A 16,993-nucleotide genomic window follows, 5' to 3' on the forward strand; every position below is an offset into this window, starting at 1 on the left:
GTCCCACCCGGACACCGGACGAAATCTTCAATCTTGTATATTCATGGTCCAACAGTCCGGCCAAAGTATATAGTCCGGATGTCCGAGGACCCCCTAATCCAGGACTCCCTCAAGGCCTTCCTCCACATCAAGACCCACTTCGGCCTATGGCTGAAGACCTTCAATGTGAAGCCGAAGGTGGTGGTCGGCCAACAAGCGGAGTGCGGAGGCGCCATGGTGGGCAAGATGCCCAACGTCGCCTGGCTCGAAGGCTCCTGTGGAGACCGTGAAGGGGTGGCAATAAGGGTGGTTCTACATCACCGAGCCTTGCGACGCCAACTGGGCGGTGGCCCCAAATTTCGATCCGGCATCCCCATGCGCTCACCTCCTGGAAAGAGAAGGGCTTAGCCTGGGGTTCGTCAGCGGAGCTGACTGGACTCCAGACCTGTGTCCAAAACATGATAAGCAAGAAAATCAAGCTTGTCAACATGGTCCAGGTCATGCTCTTCCGCCGGATACTCCCGTGTCAAAGATGGGCATTCAATATGTGTGAGTTCGACCCGGCCGAACACCAGACGCTGCGAGAGCTCTTTGACACGATGCACAAGGACGTCTGGAAGGTGTTGTTCAAGGCCGCCGAGGTACTGATGACCCACAAGTATAGGGGATCTATCATAGTCCTTTCGATAAGTAAGAGTGTCGAACCCAACGAGGAGCAGAAGGAAATGATAAGTGGTTTTCAGCAAGGTATTCTCTGCAAGTACTGAAATAAGTGGTAACAGATAGTTTTGTGATAAGGTAAATTGTAACGAGCAACAAGTAACAAAAGTAAATAAGGTGCAGCAAGGTGGCCCAATCCTTTTTGTAGCAAAGGACAAGCCGGAACAAATTCTTATAATAGGAAAAGCGCTCCTGAGGACACATGGGAATATCGTCAAGCTAGTTTTCATCACGTTCATATGATTCGCGTTCGATACTTTGATAATTTGATATGTGGGTGGACCGGTGCTTGGGTGTTGTCCTTACTTGAACAAGCATCCCACTTATGATTAACCTCTATTGCAAGCATCCGCAACTACAACAAAAGTATTAAGGTAAACCTAACCATAGCATGAAACATATGGATCCAAATCAGCCCCTTACGAAGTAACGCATATACTAGGGTTTAAGCTTCTATCACTCTAGCAACCCATCGTCTAATTATTACTTCCCAATGCCTTCCTCTAGGCCCAAATAATGGTGAAGTGTTATGTAGTCGACGTTCAAATAACACCACTAGAGGCTAGACAACATACATCTTATCAAAATATCAAACTAATACCAAATTCACATGACTACTAATAGCAAGACTTCTCCCTTGTCCTCGGGAACAAACGTAATTACTCACAAAGCATATTCATGTTCATAATCAAAGGGGTAATAATATGCATATAGGATCTAAACATATGATCTTCCACCAAATAAACCAATTAGCATCAACTACAAGGAGTAATCTACACTACTAGCAACCTACTAGCACCAATCCCGGACTTTGAGACAAGAATTGGATACAAGAGATGAACTAGGGTTTGGATATGAGATGGTGCTGGTGAAGATGGTGATGGAGATTTCCCTCTCCTGATGAGAGGAGCGTTGGTGATGACGATGGTGATGATTTCCCCCTCCCGGAGGGAAGTATCCCCGGCAGAACAGCTCTGCCGGAGCTCTAGATTGGTTCCGCCAAGGTTCCGCCTCGTGGCGGCGGAGTCTCGTCCCGAAAGGTTCCCTCTTATTTTTTTTCTCATCAAAAGACTTCATATAGGAGAAGATGGGCGTCGGATAGCCACCAGGGGGCCCACGAGGTAGGGGGCGCGCCCCCCACCCTCGTCAGCAGGGTGTGGGCCCCCTGGCCTTCATCTTTGGCAAGGATTTTTCTTTAATTATTTTAAGATATTCCGTGGAGTTTCAGGACTTTTGGAGTTGCGCAGAATAGGTCTCTAATATTTGCTCCTTTTCCAGCCCAGAATTCCAGCTGCCGGCATTCTCCCTCCTTATGTAAACCTTGTAAAATAAGAGAGAATAGCCATAAGTATTGTGACATAATGTGAAATAACAGCCCATAATGCAATAAATATCGATATAAAAGCATGATGCAAAATGGACGTATCAACTCCCCCAAGCTTAGACCTTGCTTGTCCTCAAGCGAAAAGCCGATAACAATAAATATGTCCTCATCTTTAGAGGTAGAGGCGTCGATAAAAATAAAATACGGACATGAAGACATCATGATTATTCTCATAACATCAACATATATAGATTTTGTCATATGATTACTTATGTTCAAGTGATGATCTATTCACAATGCAAAAGTATAAATCATAAACCTTATTGGGCTCCAACAAACTATAACCTCAGTCATTGAAGCAATTGCAATTTATCATAACATCGGAAAGAGTCTATGTCAGAGCTAAAAAGCAAGTCCACATACTCAACTATCATTTAGTCCTTCATAATTGCTAACACTCACGCAATACTTGTGGTTATGAAGTTTTAATCGGACACAGAGAAAGATAAGGGCTTATAGTTTTGCCCCACAACCTTTTACCTCAAGGGTAATGTCAACAATAATAATTCATGCTTCCCTATATCCAATTAGATATATATATATATATATATATATCATGTTCTTTCCAACATGCTGAACTTGCCAAAGGATAAAATGAAAAAGGAAAGGTGAAGATCACTGTGACTCTTGCATAAGGTAGAAGATAATAATAAAAGATGGGCCCTTCGCAAAGGGAAGCAGAGGTTGCCATGCGCTTTTATGGTTGGATGCACAAAATCTCAATGCGAAAGAACGTCACTTTATATTGCCCCTTGTGATATGAACCTTTATTATGCAGTCCGTCGCTTTTATTACTTTCACATCACAAGATCGTATAAAGCTTATTTCTCCCACACCAATCAATCATACATATTTAGAGCAATTTTTGTTGCTTTGCACCGATGACAACTTACTAGAAGGATCTTACTCAATCCATAGGTAGATATGGTGGACCCTCATGGCAAAACTGGTTTAAGGGTATTTGGAAGCACAAGTAGTATTTCTACTTGGTGCTGAGAATTTGTCTAGCATGAGGGGGAAAGGCAAGCTCAACAAGTTAGAGGATCCATGACAACATACTTTATCTCAGATATAAGAAAGACATAACTCATTACGTTGTCTTCCTTGTCCAACATCAGCTCTTTAGCATGTCATATTTTAATGAGTGCTCCCAATCATAAAAGATGTCAATGATAATATATCTATATGTGAAACCTCTCTTTCCTTATTACTTCCTATTAATTGCAACGATGACCAAAGCTATGTCTGCCAACTCCCAACAACTTTTAATCATCATACTCTTTCTATGTGAAGTCATTACTCTCAATAAGATCAATATGAACTCTTTGTTTCTTTTTATTCTTTTCTTCTTTCTTTTATTCACCCAAGTCATGGCAAAATAATCAAGCCCTTGACTCAACACTAATCTTTATTATATATAGCTCACGGACTCGATTACATAGAGAGATCATAAAGCAAAACTCAAAACTAGATCATGCCATAAACTTTATTCTACTAGATCAAGATACTACTAATAGGATCGAACTAAGAAAAACGGTAAAGATAGGAGTTGTGATTGTGATACAATACCGGGGCACCTCCCCCAAGCTTGGCAGTTGCCAAGGGGAGTGCCCATACCCATGTGATTATATCTCCTTCTTTGTTGTCGGTGAAGAAGGTGGAGGTGTTGTCGATGTTGCGGGCTTGGACTTCTCCCTTAATTTCCTCTTGAGGACAACATTTTGATCCCTCGGATTATCAATCTCCCACTCTAGGGTTAATATCTTTTTGCATAGGTCCTGCTTATTTTCCTACAAGAGACGAAAAGGAATAAACTCGAACTTGGATTTATTTACCCTATCAGGGAGACTTGACTTTTTGAACTCCACGTGCATGTCCCCAGGTTGAGGTAATGGGGCTTCATCTTCATCTAAGCTCGTCTCCTCCCTCCCCTTGGGTTCATAGTCCTCTTCTTCCTCCGTGGTCCAACCATCGTGTTCCACATCTCCATAGACCTTGGGATTTGCTAAGTAATCATCCACATAGCTTTCTCCTTCCGAATCCTAGGAAGACATGTTGATCTAATCTGCAACGGGACAGCTCGAAAGGAAAACATAGGATATTTGCGTGATACAGGAGTCAAAACCTTCGGGAGGTTATATAATGAATTTTTACGGACCAAAATACGTATCGTGCAAGAAAATGGAGTCCAGAAGGCACACGAGGTGCTCACGAGGTAGGGGGCGTGCCCACCACCCTCGTGGGGCCCTCGTGTCCTTCCCGGACTGCTACTTATTTTTCTAAATATTCCAAAACGGATAAATATTGCCTTAAAAATTGTTTTGGAGTCGGTTTACTTACTATACCACATCCCTATTCCTTTTCGGAGTCTGAAACGTTCCGGAAAGTGTCCCTTATGTATTCCTCTGGGGTTACGGTTTCAATAATATTAGTTTCAACATTTATGGGATTACCTAAGATATAATGTTTGATTCTTTGACCGTTTACCACCTTCGGATTTGTGCCTTCGAAGTTGTTGATTTTTATGGCACCGGAACGATAGACCTCCTCGATAACATAGGGGCCTTCCCATTTAGAGAGAATTTTTCCTGCAAAAAATCTTAAACGAGAGTTGTATAGTAATACATAATCACCTACATTAAACTCACGCTTTTGTATCCTTTTATCATGGCATCTTTTAACTTTTTCTTTAAACAACTTGGCATTTTCATAAGCTTGAGTTCTCCATTCATCAAGTGAGCTAATATCAAATAACCTCTTCTCACCAGCAAGTTTGAAATCATAGTTGAGCTCTTTAATAGCCCAATATGCTTTATGTTCTAGTTCGAGAGGTAAGTGACATGCTTTTCCATAAACCATTTTATACGGAGACATACCCATAGGATTTTTGTATGCAGTTCTATAAGCCCATAATGCATCATCAAGTTTCTTGGACCCATTCTTTCTAGACCTATTAACAGTCTTTTGCAAAATTAATTTGGGCTCTCTATTGCTCAATTCTACTTGACCACTAGACTTCGGGTGTTAAGGAGATGCAATTCTATGATTAACGTCATACTTAGCAAGAATTTTACGGAAGGCACCATGAATAAAGTGTGAACCACCATCAGTCATTAAATATCTAGGGACTCCAAACCTCGGAAAAATAACTTCTTTAAGCATTTTAATAGAAGTGTTATGATCAGCACTACTAGTTGGGATAGCTTCTTCCCACTTAGTAACATAATCAAAAGCAACTAGAATATGTGTGTATCCATTAGAGGCAGGAAAGGTCCCATATAATCAAAGCCCCAAACATCAAGCGGTTCAATAACAAGAGAATAATTCATAGGCATTTCTTGATGTCTACTAATATTACCAATTCTTTGACATTCATCACAATATAAAACAAATTTATGAGCATCCTTGAAGAGAGTAGGCCAATAAAAACCAGATTGCAATACCTTATGTGCAGTTCTGTCTCCAGCATGGTGTCCTCCATAAGCTTCGGAGTGACATTTGCGTAGGATCTGTTCCTGTTCCTGTTCATGCTCAGGTACACAACGTCTAATAACACCATCTACTCCTTCTTTAAAAAGATGTGGGTCATCCCAAAAGTAATGTCTCAAATCATAGAAAAACTTTTTCTTTTGTTGGTATGTGAAGCTAGGTGGTATAAACTTAGCAACAATATAATTAGCATAATCAGCATACCAAGGAGTACTACGAGAAGTACTTATAACATTTAATTGTTCATCAGGAAAGCTATCATCAATAGGTAGTGGGTCATCAAGAACATTCTCTAACCTAGACAAGTTGTCTGCAACGGGGTTCTCAGCTCCTTTTCTATCAACAATATGCAAATCAAATTCTTGTAGCAAGAGAACCCATCTAATAAGTCTAGGTTTAGCATCTTTCTTTTCCATAAGATATTTAATAGCAGCATGATCGGTGTGAATAGTTACTTCAGAATCAACAATATAAGGTCTGAACTTATCACAAGCAAATACAACTACTAAAAGTTCTTTTTCAGTAGTAGCATAATTTCTTTGAGCATTGTCTAGAGTCTTACTAGCATAATTAATAACATTTAATTTCTTATCAACTCTTTGACCTAGAACAACACCTACAGCATAATCACTAGCATCACACATAATTTCAAAGGGTAAATTCCAATCAGGTGGCTGAACAACAGGTGCAGAGACTAATTCTTTCTTAAGTATTTCAAATGCTTATACACAATCATCATCAAAGACAAATGGTATATCTTTTTGTAATAAATTAGTCAGAGGCCGAGAAATTTTTGAGAAGTCCTTAATGAACCTCCTATAAAATCCGGTGTGACCAAGGAAACTTCTTATACCTTTGATGTCCTTGGGACATGGCATCTTTTCAATAGCATCAACCTTGGCTTTATCAACTTCAATGCCTCTTTCAGAAACTTTATGCCCCAAGACAATACCTTCATTAACCATAAAGTGGCACTTTTCCCAATTCAAGACAAGATTAGTTTCTTCACATCTCTGCAAAACTCGATCAAGATTGCTCAAGCAATCATCAAAAGAGGAACCATAGACGGAAAAGTCGTCCATGAAAACCTCACAAATCTTTTCACAAAAGTCAGAGAATATAGCCATCATGCATCTTTGAAAGGTAGCAGGTGCATTACATAAACCAAAAGGCATACATCTGTAAGCAAAAGTACCAAAAGGGCATGTAAAAGTAGTCTTTGATTGATCTCTAGCCGACACAGGTATTTGAGAGAAACCAGAATAACCATCTAGAAAGCAGTAATGTGTATGTTTGCATAATATTTCTAGCATTTGATCAATAAAAGGTAAGGGGTAATGATCTTTCTTAGTAGCTTTATTTAATTTGCGGAAATCAATTACCATCCTATAACCTGTGATAATTCTTTGTGGGATCAATTCATCTTTATCATTAGGAACAACAGTAATACCTCCCTTCTTAGGGACACAATGGACAGGACTTACCCACTGACTATCAGCAACGGGATAAATTATGCGTGCCTCCAGAAGCTTGAGTATTTATTTTCTTACCACTTCTTTCATTTTGGGATTCAGACGTCGTTGAGGATCACGAACTGGTTTGGCTCTTCCAAATTTATTTTATGTTGACATAGAGTGGGACTAATGCCCTTAAGATCATCAAGAGTATATCCAATAGCGGCACGATGCTTCTTTAGAGTTTTCAATAATCTTTCTTCTTCATGCTTTCAAAGATTAGCACTAATAATAACAGGATATATCTTCTTTTCATCAAGATAAGCATATTTAAGATTATCAGGCAACGGTTTTAGCTCAAACACGGGATCACCCTTGGGTGGAGGAGGATCCCCTAAAATTTCAACAGGAAAATTGTGTTGCAGAATAGGTTCCTGTTTAAAGAATACTTCATCTATTTCCCTTCTTTCATTCATGAACATATCATTTTCATGGTCTAGCAAATAGTGTTCTAAAGGATCACTAGGAGGTACGGCAATAGAAGCAAGACCAATAATCTCATCCTTACTAGATAATTCTTCCTCACGATGTTGTTTACTAAATTTAGAGAAATTAAACTCATGAACCATATCATCCAAACCAATAGTAACAACATTCTTTTCGCAATCTATCCTAGCATTAACAATGTTCAAGAAGGGTCTACCAAATATAATGGGACAAAAGCTATCTTGTGGAGAAGTGAGAACAAGAAAACCAGCAGGATATTTAGTTTTCCCACACAAGACTTCAACATCTCTAACAATTCCCATTGCTGAAATAGTATCTCTATTGGCAAGTTTAATTGTGACATCAATATCTTCTAATTCAGCAGGTGCAATTTCATGCTTGATTTCTTTATACAAGTCATAAGGTATAACACTAGCACTAGCACCCATATCACATAAGCCATGATAACAATGATCTCCTATTTTAACAGAAATAACAGGCATGCCTACTACAGGTCTATTTTTATCTTTAGCACAAGGTTTAGCAATTCTAGCAGTTTCACCTTCGAACTGAATAACATGCCCATCAATATTATAAGACAAGAGATCTTTAACAATAGCAATATTAGGTTATACTTTAACTTGCTCAGGAGGTGTATAAGTTCTGATATTGCTTTTACGAACAACAGTTGAAGCTTTAGCATGATCCTTTACTCTAACAGGGAAAGGTGGTTTCTCAACATAAGAATTAGGAACAATAGGATCATTATAAGTGACAGTCTTTTCTTCAACTTTAATAGGTGTAGCTACTTTTACTTATATGGGAGGATGATATTTAAACCACTTCTCCTTAGGGAGATCAACATAAGTAGCAAAAGATTCACAGAAAGAAGCTACTATCTCAGAGTCGAGTCCACATTTAGTGCTAAACTTACGGAAAATATCGGTGTCCATAAAAGTTTTAACACAATCGAACTTAGGCGTCATACCTGACTCCTTACCTTCGTCGAGGTCCCAATCTTTAGAGTTTCGTTTAATTCTATCCAATAAATTCCATTTAAATTCAATAGTCTTCATCATAAAAGAGCCAGCACAAGAAGTATCGAGCATGGTGCGATTGTTTTCAGAAAGCCGAGCATAAAAACTTTGCATAATTATTTCTCTCGAGAGCTTATGATTGGGGCATGAATATAACATTGATTTAAGCCTCCCCCAAGCTTGAGCGATGCTTTCTCCTTCGCGAGGCCAGAAATTATATATATAATTGCGATCACGATGAACAAGATGCATAAGGTAATACTTTTGATGAAATTCCAACTTCAATCTTTTATAGTTCCATGATCTCATATCATCACATAGCCTATACCATATCAATGCGTCTCCCTTCAAAGATAAAGGGAAGACCTTCTTCTTAGCAACATCATCGGGTATACCTGCAAGCTTAAATAATCCACAAACTTCATCCACATATATTAAGTGCTCATTAGGATGCTTTGTTCCATCTCCTGTAAAAGGGTTAGCTAGCAGTTTTTCCATCATACCCGAAGGAAATTCAAAAGGAGTTTCATTTTAAATAGGTTCAGTAGGTTGAGGAGCAACTCTTTGATCTACTGTACGGGGTGAAGATACCCCGAACAAGCCCCTCAGAGAATTACTTTCCATAGTAACAAGTGACAGTAAATTTCAGCACACTATATAAATTTTTCCTTACCAAATTCCACCTACCAAAGGTGCTACACTCCCCGGAAACGGCGCCATAAAAGAGTCTTGATGACCCACAAGTATAGGGGATCTATCGTAGTCCTTTCGATAAGTAAGAGTGTCGAACCCAACGAGGAGCAGAAGGAAATGATAAGCGGTTTTCAACAAGGTATTCTCTGCAAGTACTGAAATAAGTGGTAACAGATAGTTTTGTGATAAGGTAAATTGTAACGAGCAACAAGTAACAAAAGTAAATAAGGTGCAGCAAGGTGGCCCAATCCTTTTTGTAGCAAAGGACAAGCCGGAACAAACTCTTATAATAGGAAAAGCGCTCCCGAGGACACATGGGAATATCGTCAAGCTAGTTTTCATCACGTTCATATGATTCACGTTCGATACTTTGATAATTTGATATGTGGGTGGACCGGTGCTTGGGTGCTATTCTTACTTGAACAAGCATCTCACTTATGATTAACCTCTATTGCAAGCATCCGCAACTACAAAAAAAAGTATTAAGGTAAACCTAACCATAGCATGAAACATATGGATCCAAATCAGCCCCTTACGAAGCAACGCATAAACTAGGGTTTAAGCTTCTGTCACTCTAGCAACCCATCATCTACTTATTACTTCCCAATGCCTTCCTCTAGGCCCAAATAATGGTGAAGTGTTATGTAGTCGACATTCACATAACACCACTAGAGGCTAGACAACATACATCTTATCAAAATATCAAACGAATACCAAATTCACATGACTACTAATAGCAAGACTTCTCCCTTGTCCTCGGGAACAAACGTAATTACTCACAAAGCATATTCATGTTCATAAATGGAGGGGTAATAATATGCATATAGGATCTGAACATATGATCTTCCACCAAATAAACCAATTAGCATCAACTACAAGGAGTAATCAACACTACTAGCAACCTACTAGCACCAATCCCGGACTTTGAGACAAGAATTGGATACAAGAGATGAACTAGGGTTTGGAGATGAGATGGTGCTGGTGAAGATATTGATGGAGATTGCCCTCTCCCGATGAGAGGAGCGTTGGTGATGACGACGGTGATGATTTCCCCCTCCCGGAGGGAAGTATCCCCGGCAGAACAGCTCTGCCGGAGCTCTAGACTGGTTCCGCCAAGGTTCCGCCTCGTGGCGTCGGAGTCTCGTCCCGAAAGGTTCCCTCTTTTTTTTTCTCATCGAAAGACTTCATATAGGAGAAGATGGGCGTCGGAGAGCCACCAGGGGGCCCACGAGGTAGGGGCGCGCCCTAAGGGGGGCGCACCCCCCACCCTCGTGAGCAGGGTGTGGGCCCCCTGGCCTTCATCTTTGGCAAGGATTTTTCTTTATTTATTTTAAGATATTCCGTGGAGTTTCAGGACTTTTGGAGTTGCGCAGAATAGGTCTCTAATATTTGCTCCTTTTCCAGCCCAGAATTCTAGCTGCCGGCATTCTCCCTCCTTATGTAAACCTTGTAAAATAAGAGAGAATAGCCATAAGTATTGTGACATAATGTGAAATAACAGCCCATAATGCAATAAATATCGATATAAAAGCATGATGCAAAATGGACGTATCAGGTACGTCCTCCCCTTACCAAGGATCGCGGACTCAGTGCAAAGCGCCCTGCCAATCCGGTAAGCTCTTTATATCTCACAAGATGTTCCTTTCCCCAGTATATTCGTAGGAGGGATCTAAGCCTCCATGCCAATTTAACAGGACTGGGTAGCGACAGCGGAGCGGATTGATTATCCAGCTCCACTGCCCGAAGATCCAACAATGGCTCTCTTAACGGAGATGCTGCTTTCGGCGCCCTATAAGGTGTCAGAGAAGAAGGCCAAGAGAAAGGCCACGGGGACCAGAAAAGGTCTCAGGCGCAAGGTTGTGTTGGACTCATCATCCGAAGACGCCGAGGCGCGCTCCTCCAACGAAAACGAGGAGGAGGAAGAGGAAAGTTCTCCCCCCCCCCAACCGGGGGGGGACAAGAAAAGGAAGGGCCCCCATCTGGGGAGGCCGAAGGGTCCAAGAAGGGAAAGACCCTCCCTCCGGACCACTCCACCACAGCCGCCCACAGCGACGAGGAGTGGTTGCCCAGGGACAAGCCCCTGGAGAAGTCGTAAGTATCCGGACACCATGATACTTCCGGCATGTTTTGCTTGATTGCTTCTGATCATGTTAAATACGATCGTGCAGTCTGCCCAAAGCCCACATTGACGTATCCTCCTCGGATGGGTCTTTGAGCCAGTCGGCGATGAACAGCGATTCACTCCCGACGGCCACCACCCCTCGGCCCGCAGACGACATCGAGGTGTTGTCTCAGAGGATACCGGACCGGGGGGGACCGTTCTGGATACGCCCCAAGGCGAAATCCCAGACGCCGGGCACACGGGGAGGAGACCCCCATGGATTCTGATGATGGGGGCCGCCACAATTTTGGCCCCCGGCCGGATACTGCGCCGGGACCTCCAGTGGTTCTGGATTCTGCCAGGCAGCCCCTCACTAAGGGGAGCGAGCTGTCTGTGCCGATGACCTCTGTCCATCCAGAGGCATCGGATGACTTGCTGGAAGCACTTCGCGGTGCTTCCATTGACGAAGAGCACCACACTATTATGAGTGCGGTGATCGAGAAGGTTCGGTCCGCCAAAAGCGGATTGACCAAAGCCTGTGCCAGCCTCCTAATAGGCTTTGAGGTGAGTAATCAAATTGTGAGGAAATATCACAGCATAGACAGTAGCCCCTGATGCTTTGTTTGGTGTTCGGAAAGAAAGGCTGAATAGAGGATCAAATAACATCTGTAGGAGTCTAACAGAATATGTCTATGTAAATAAGCAGGCGTCGCTGTTGGCCACTGCCGCTCGGACTGAGGAGGTCTCCGGACTTAAGCGGGACCTGGAGCGGAACGAGGAAGAGCTCGGCCTCGTGAAGAGGCAGCTCGAAGAGAACAAAGGTAAGTGATACCCAGTCTGTATATTGATAATGAAAAAAATGGTTGTAGATCATAGAATCATCATGAACTTTAATAGGGGCCACGACCGAAGTGGCGGCCCTAAAGAAGGCGTTGTCCGAGGCTGAAGACAAAGCGGCCAAGGAGCGCATCGAGCGCGAGAAGAAAGAGCCCCAAGTCGGCGAGGTCCAGCAAGAGCTCCAGGATTTCGTCAAGAAATACGAGTCCTTGGAGCGTGACTCTAAGATGCAGAAGTCCAAGCTTGCGAAGGCCCTTCAGAGCGCACAGGATGCCAAGGCCGAGGCCCAAAAGACCCTCCAGGAGATTCAGCCAGTCAAGAAGATAGCGGCGGGTAAGGCATTCATTATGCAAAGCAAGCATGTGAAGGAGACTTTCCTTTTACTTACCCGAATTCGGAGCTCTCCAGGAGCGTTCGCAGATCTTCCGCGCAGCATATCGGATGCCGCGGAATTCTATCGGGCCGAAGAAGGGAGCTCGACGGAGAAGCTGTTCTGGTCTCAGTATACTGGGACCGAACATCCGATGCCCTTGAGCGACCAGCTAAAGCAAATGGTCGAATTGCACAAGGCGGCCGAACTGGCCATGAAGGACCTCATAGGACGGCTATGGCCTGCCGAGCCCCTGCCCAATAGCTACTTCGGCCTTGTAAAGCGGCTAGTAAGGGCCTGTCCACGGCTTGAAGTCATTAAGCGGTCCGTCTGCATTGAAGGTGCACGCAGGGCCTTCGCCCGTGCGAAAGTGCACTGGGCGAAGATGGATGCCGAGAAGCTGATGATGGAGGGGTCGCCGGAGGGAAAGGAGCATCGCTACCCTGAAAAGTATTATGGCAGTGTCCTGAAGGGTGCCCGCCTTGTGGCGGAGGAATGTGCTAAGGATGTAATATTTGAATGAATGTACTCATGTGATCCTGTGATATGAAAACAATTTCATGTGCGCTATATGACACTTGTTAATTTAAAATATTACCTTCTGTGCTTCCGTTTATAAAATCTGAGAGTTGGCAAGTCGTCGGCTTCTGCCCCCATGTAACTAGTACTGGGGTGTTCGGGATAAATCCAAACACTCTTTATCCAAATTTTTGGTCCTTTAAGGAGGTGTTTAGCACGGCGAACAAGGCAATCGGACTATACGGCTTTATCGCTCTCACTTAGCCATAGAAGTCTACAATTTTAAATTTCGGCGAAGCCCCTAGTATTTGGAAGGCCGAACTTGGGGCGCTATACATGCCTAAATTGGAGAAGGCCGATTCCTCGCCCGAAGCGGAAAAAATCTTTAAGGATTTGAGACCTCTCGAACAGCGACCAGCTCTCGCGGTATCATGACAGTCAGTTTTCGGCTTTCTCTACTAAGGTGCTCGTCTGGAAGAACCGGGACACAATCACAGTAGTTCTCCCTACGCTACCTTAGCCGATATAGTGGAACGTAAGGCACCAAAACAAGGGAGCCGGGCAAACCCAACTATTGACCCAAGACATGATTCGGATCTGATGCATATAATGCTATAAGTTCGGGGTGCCGCATTGTCGAAAGTGTTCAGACTTTTCTTGCCATGTTATGGGGTATGCTGAAGCCCCTGGCGAGCTAGACGTACCAAAATGTATGGGTGCAATTTGTAATAAATAAGCAGTAAAGGAAAAGTATAAAGAAATGCAATAGTAAGCTGACGCTGTACATTATTTTCCATTTTTATTTGAATAAGACGTCAAGGCGTATGTGTACAGGTGGTGTGATAAGCAAAATAGGACTATTTGACATGTCCTTAACCAGGAGCGAGCTATGTGTGGGTATGTAAAACAGGTATAGAGATCGATATCAGAGACCACCTGGGGATTCCCTTGTACGCCGAAGCTTCTTGTCTCCTTGGTGTTTCCATCCCGTTATGGGTCCGATAGCCGGACTATCGGAAGAGCCTCCCAAAAAATAGGGACCTGAAAAGAAAAGGTCTAAAGATATATGGATCCTGGGGCGGTTGAGCCGCATTGTGGACCGTGTCATAGCCGTGCCTCCGCCTATGCCCATGGTATTTTGAGTGCGTAATTATGTATACGCGGCACAAATTTCGCCGCTTGACTGGGACTAGGACGGAGGCCGAATTGCTAGGCGAGCTCTGGACGTGCCGGATGATCCTGTTGTAGGGTACTCCGGACTTGCTTAACGGTGTCCGGGGGCTTTATCGCCGAATTGGCGGTCTGCCTAAGAAGGCTGCTTTGTACTTCTGCTGCGAGGGCTGCAGTGTGCTCCTCCGTACGGAGCAAGCGCTCTGTGTTTCCATTAACTATTATAACCCCGCGAGGTCCTGGCATTTTGAGCTTGAGGTATGCATAATGCGGTACCGCATTGAATCTGGCAAATGCGGTTCTTCCGAGCAGTGCGTGGTAGCCACTTTATAAGGGGACGATATCGAAGATTAACTCCTCGCTTCGGAAGTTGTTCGGAGATCCGAAGACCACTTCCAGTGTGATTAAGCTCGTGCAACAGGCCTCTACACCTGGTATGACACCTTTAAAGGTGGTTTTTGTGTGTTTGATCCTTGAGGGGTCGATGCCCATTTTGCGCACTGTATCCTGATAGAGCAGGTTCAGGCTGCTGCCACCATCCATGAGGACTCGTGTTAGGTGGAATCCGTCAATGATGGGATCAAGGACCAATGCGGCAGAACCGCCATGATGGATACTGGTAGGATGGTCCCTGCGATCGAAAGTGATCGGACAAGAAGACCATGGGTTGAACTTTGGGGCAACTAGCTCCATCGCATAGACGTCCCTTAGTGCACGCTTCCGTTCCCGCTTGGGAATAAGGGTTGCATATATCATGTTCACCGTTTTCACTTGTGGAGGAAATTTCTTCTGTCCTCCTGTGTTCGGCGGCCGGGGCTCCTCCTCGTCATTGCTATGCAGCCCCTTTTCCTTGTTTTCGGCATTCACCTTGCCGGCCTGTTTGAACACCCAGCATTCTCTGTTTGTGTGGTTGGCTGGTTTATCGGGGGTGCCATGAATTTGACACGAGCGATCGAGTATGTGGTCCAGACTGGACGGGCTTGGATTGTTTCTTTTGAATGGCTTTTTCTGCTGACCGGACTTAGAGCGAGTGAATCCGGCATTGACTGTCGTGTCTTCGGCGTTGTCACCATTGTTGCGACGCTTGTGTATGTTGCGTCGTGGCTTGCCGTTGCTATCTCTGGCATCTGAATTGCCAGGATTTCCTGATGTATTGTTGCTATGAGCCAGCCAGCTGTCCTCGCCCGCACAAAAGCGGGTCATAAGTGTCGTGAGGGCTACCATGGACTTCGGCTTCTCTTGGCCGAGGTGTTGGGCGAGCCATTCGTCATGGATGTTATGCTTAAACGCCACTAAGGCTTTGGCATCCGGACAGTCGACAATTTGGTTCTTTTTAGTTAGGAACCGAGTCTAGAATTTCGTAGCTGAGTCTCCGGGCTATTGGGTTATGTGACTTAAGTCATCAACATCCGGTGGTCGCACATAAGTGCCCTGGAAGTTGTGAAGGAATGCGTCTTCCAAGTTCTCCCAACTGCCGATGGAGTTTGTCGGCAAGCTATTCAGCCAATGCCGAGCCGGTCCTTTGAGTTTTAGTGGGAGGTACTTGATGGCATGTAGATCATCACCGCGGGCCATGTGAATGTGGAGGAGGAAATCTTCAATCCATACTGCGGGGTCTGTTGTACCATCATATGATTCAATGTTCACGGGTTTAAACCCTTCTAGGAATTCATGATCCATCACTTCATCAGTGAAGCATAGGGGGTGTGCGGCGCCTCTATGCCGGGCTATATCACGACGCGGTTCAAACGAGTCTGGTCTGTTGTATTCGGCCCGGCCGGATTTTCTTTTAGTATATCCAGTGTGATGGTCATTATCACGCGTTGGGGCGCGCCCCCATGATCCGTAGATCGATCTTGTATGTCCTGCTTTGTTTTCCAATATGTCTCGCAGGTCCTGTGTGTAGCCTTGGGCCTTGGCGTTTTTGTTTGATTGGTGACGGGGTGTGGGCTGTACTTCGGGCTGATACGCCGCTTTGTCTCGGCCACGAGGTGGCGGGTCAGCCGCATCATGCGCTGGTAGTGTAGGCCTTAATGCCTCCTCCTCGAGTTGAGGTAGCAACCTGCGCTTTGGGTAACTTTTGGTTGGGCTCTCAAGTTCGTATTCCTCGGCTGCCAGGACTTTAGTCCATCTATCAGTTAGCAGATCCTGATCAGCTTGAAGTTGTTGCTGCTTTTTCTTCAGGCTTTTTGCAGTGGCTATAAGCCGGCGCTTGAAGCGCTCCTGCTCGACGGGATCCTCAGGCACGGTGAATTCTTCGTTGCCGAGGCTCACCTCGTCTTCAGCGAGGGGCATCTAATTGTCATCCTCGGACTCTCCATTTGTTGCATGTTCCTTAGGGCTGGCTTGCCCATCCTCCCGCTCGAAGCCTGGTTGGGTGGGGTTATTTTCGTCTTCGGCACCATCCGTAGCGTTATTGTCTCTTGTGCCGGTATCACAATTTTTGCTATGGCAGGGCTTAGAGCGGCGCTTATGACGCCGATGCTTAGATTGCTTCTCAGGGGGATTATCCTCCGTTGCCTCATCGCCATCGCCTTCTTTGGGCGTGTCCACCATATATATATATATATATATATATATATATATATATATATATATATATATATATTCATATGATGAGGTGGCTGTCCAGCGCCCTGTGGGTGGTGGTTCTTGTTCTTCTCCTGCATCGTTGTCCATACCGTCGATGTCTTCGGAGCCGAAGTCAAGTACGTCGATTAAGTCGTCGACAGTGGCTATTAAGTTGGTGGTGGG

The sequence above is a fragment of the Triticum urartu genome, chromosome 5, assembly GCF_003073215.2.
Source record: "Triticum urartu cultivar G1812 chromosome 5, Tu2.1, whole genome shotgun sequence".
NCBI classification, from domain to species: Eukaryota; Viridiplantae; Streptophyta; class Magnoliopsida; order Poales; family Poaceae; genus Triticum; species Triticum urartu.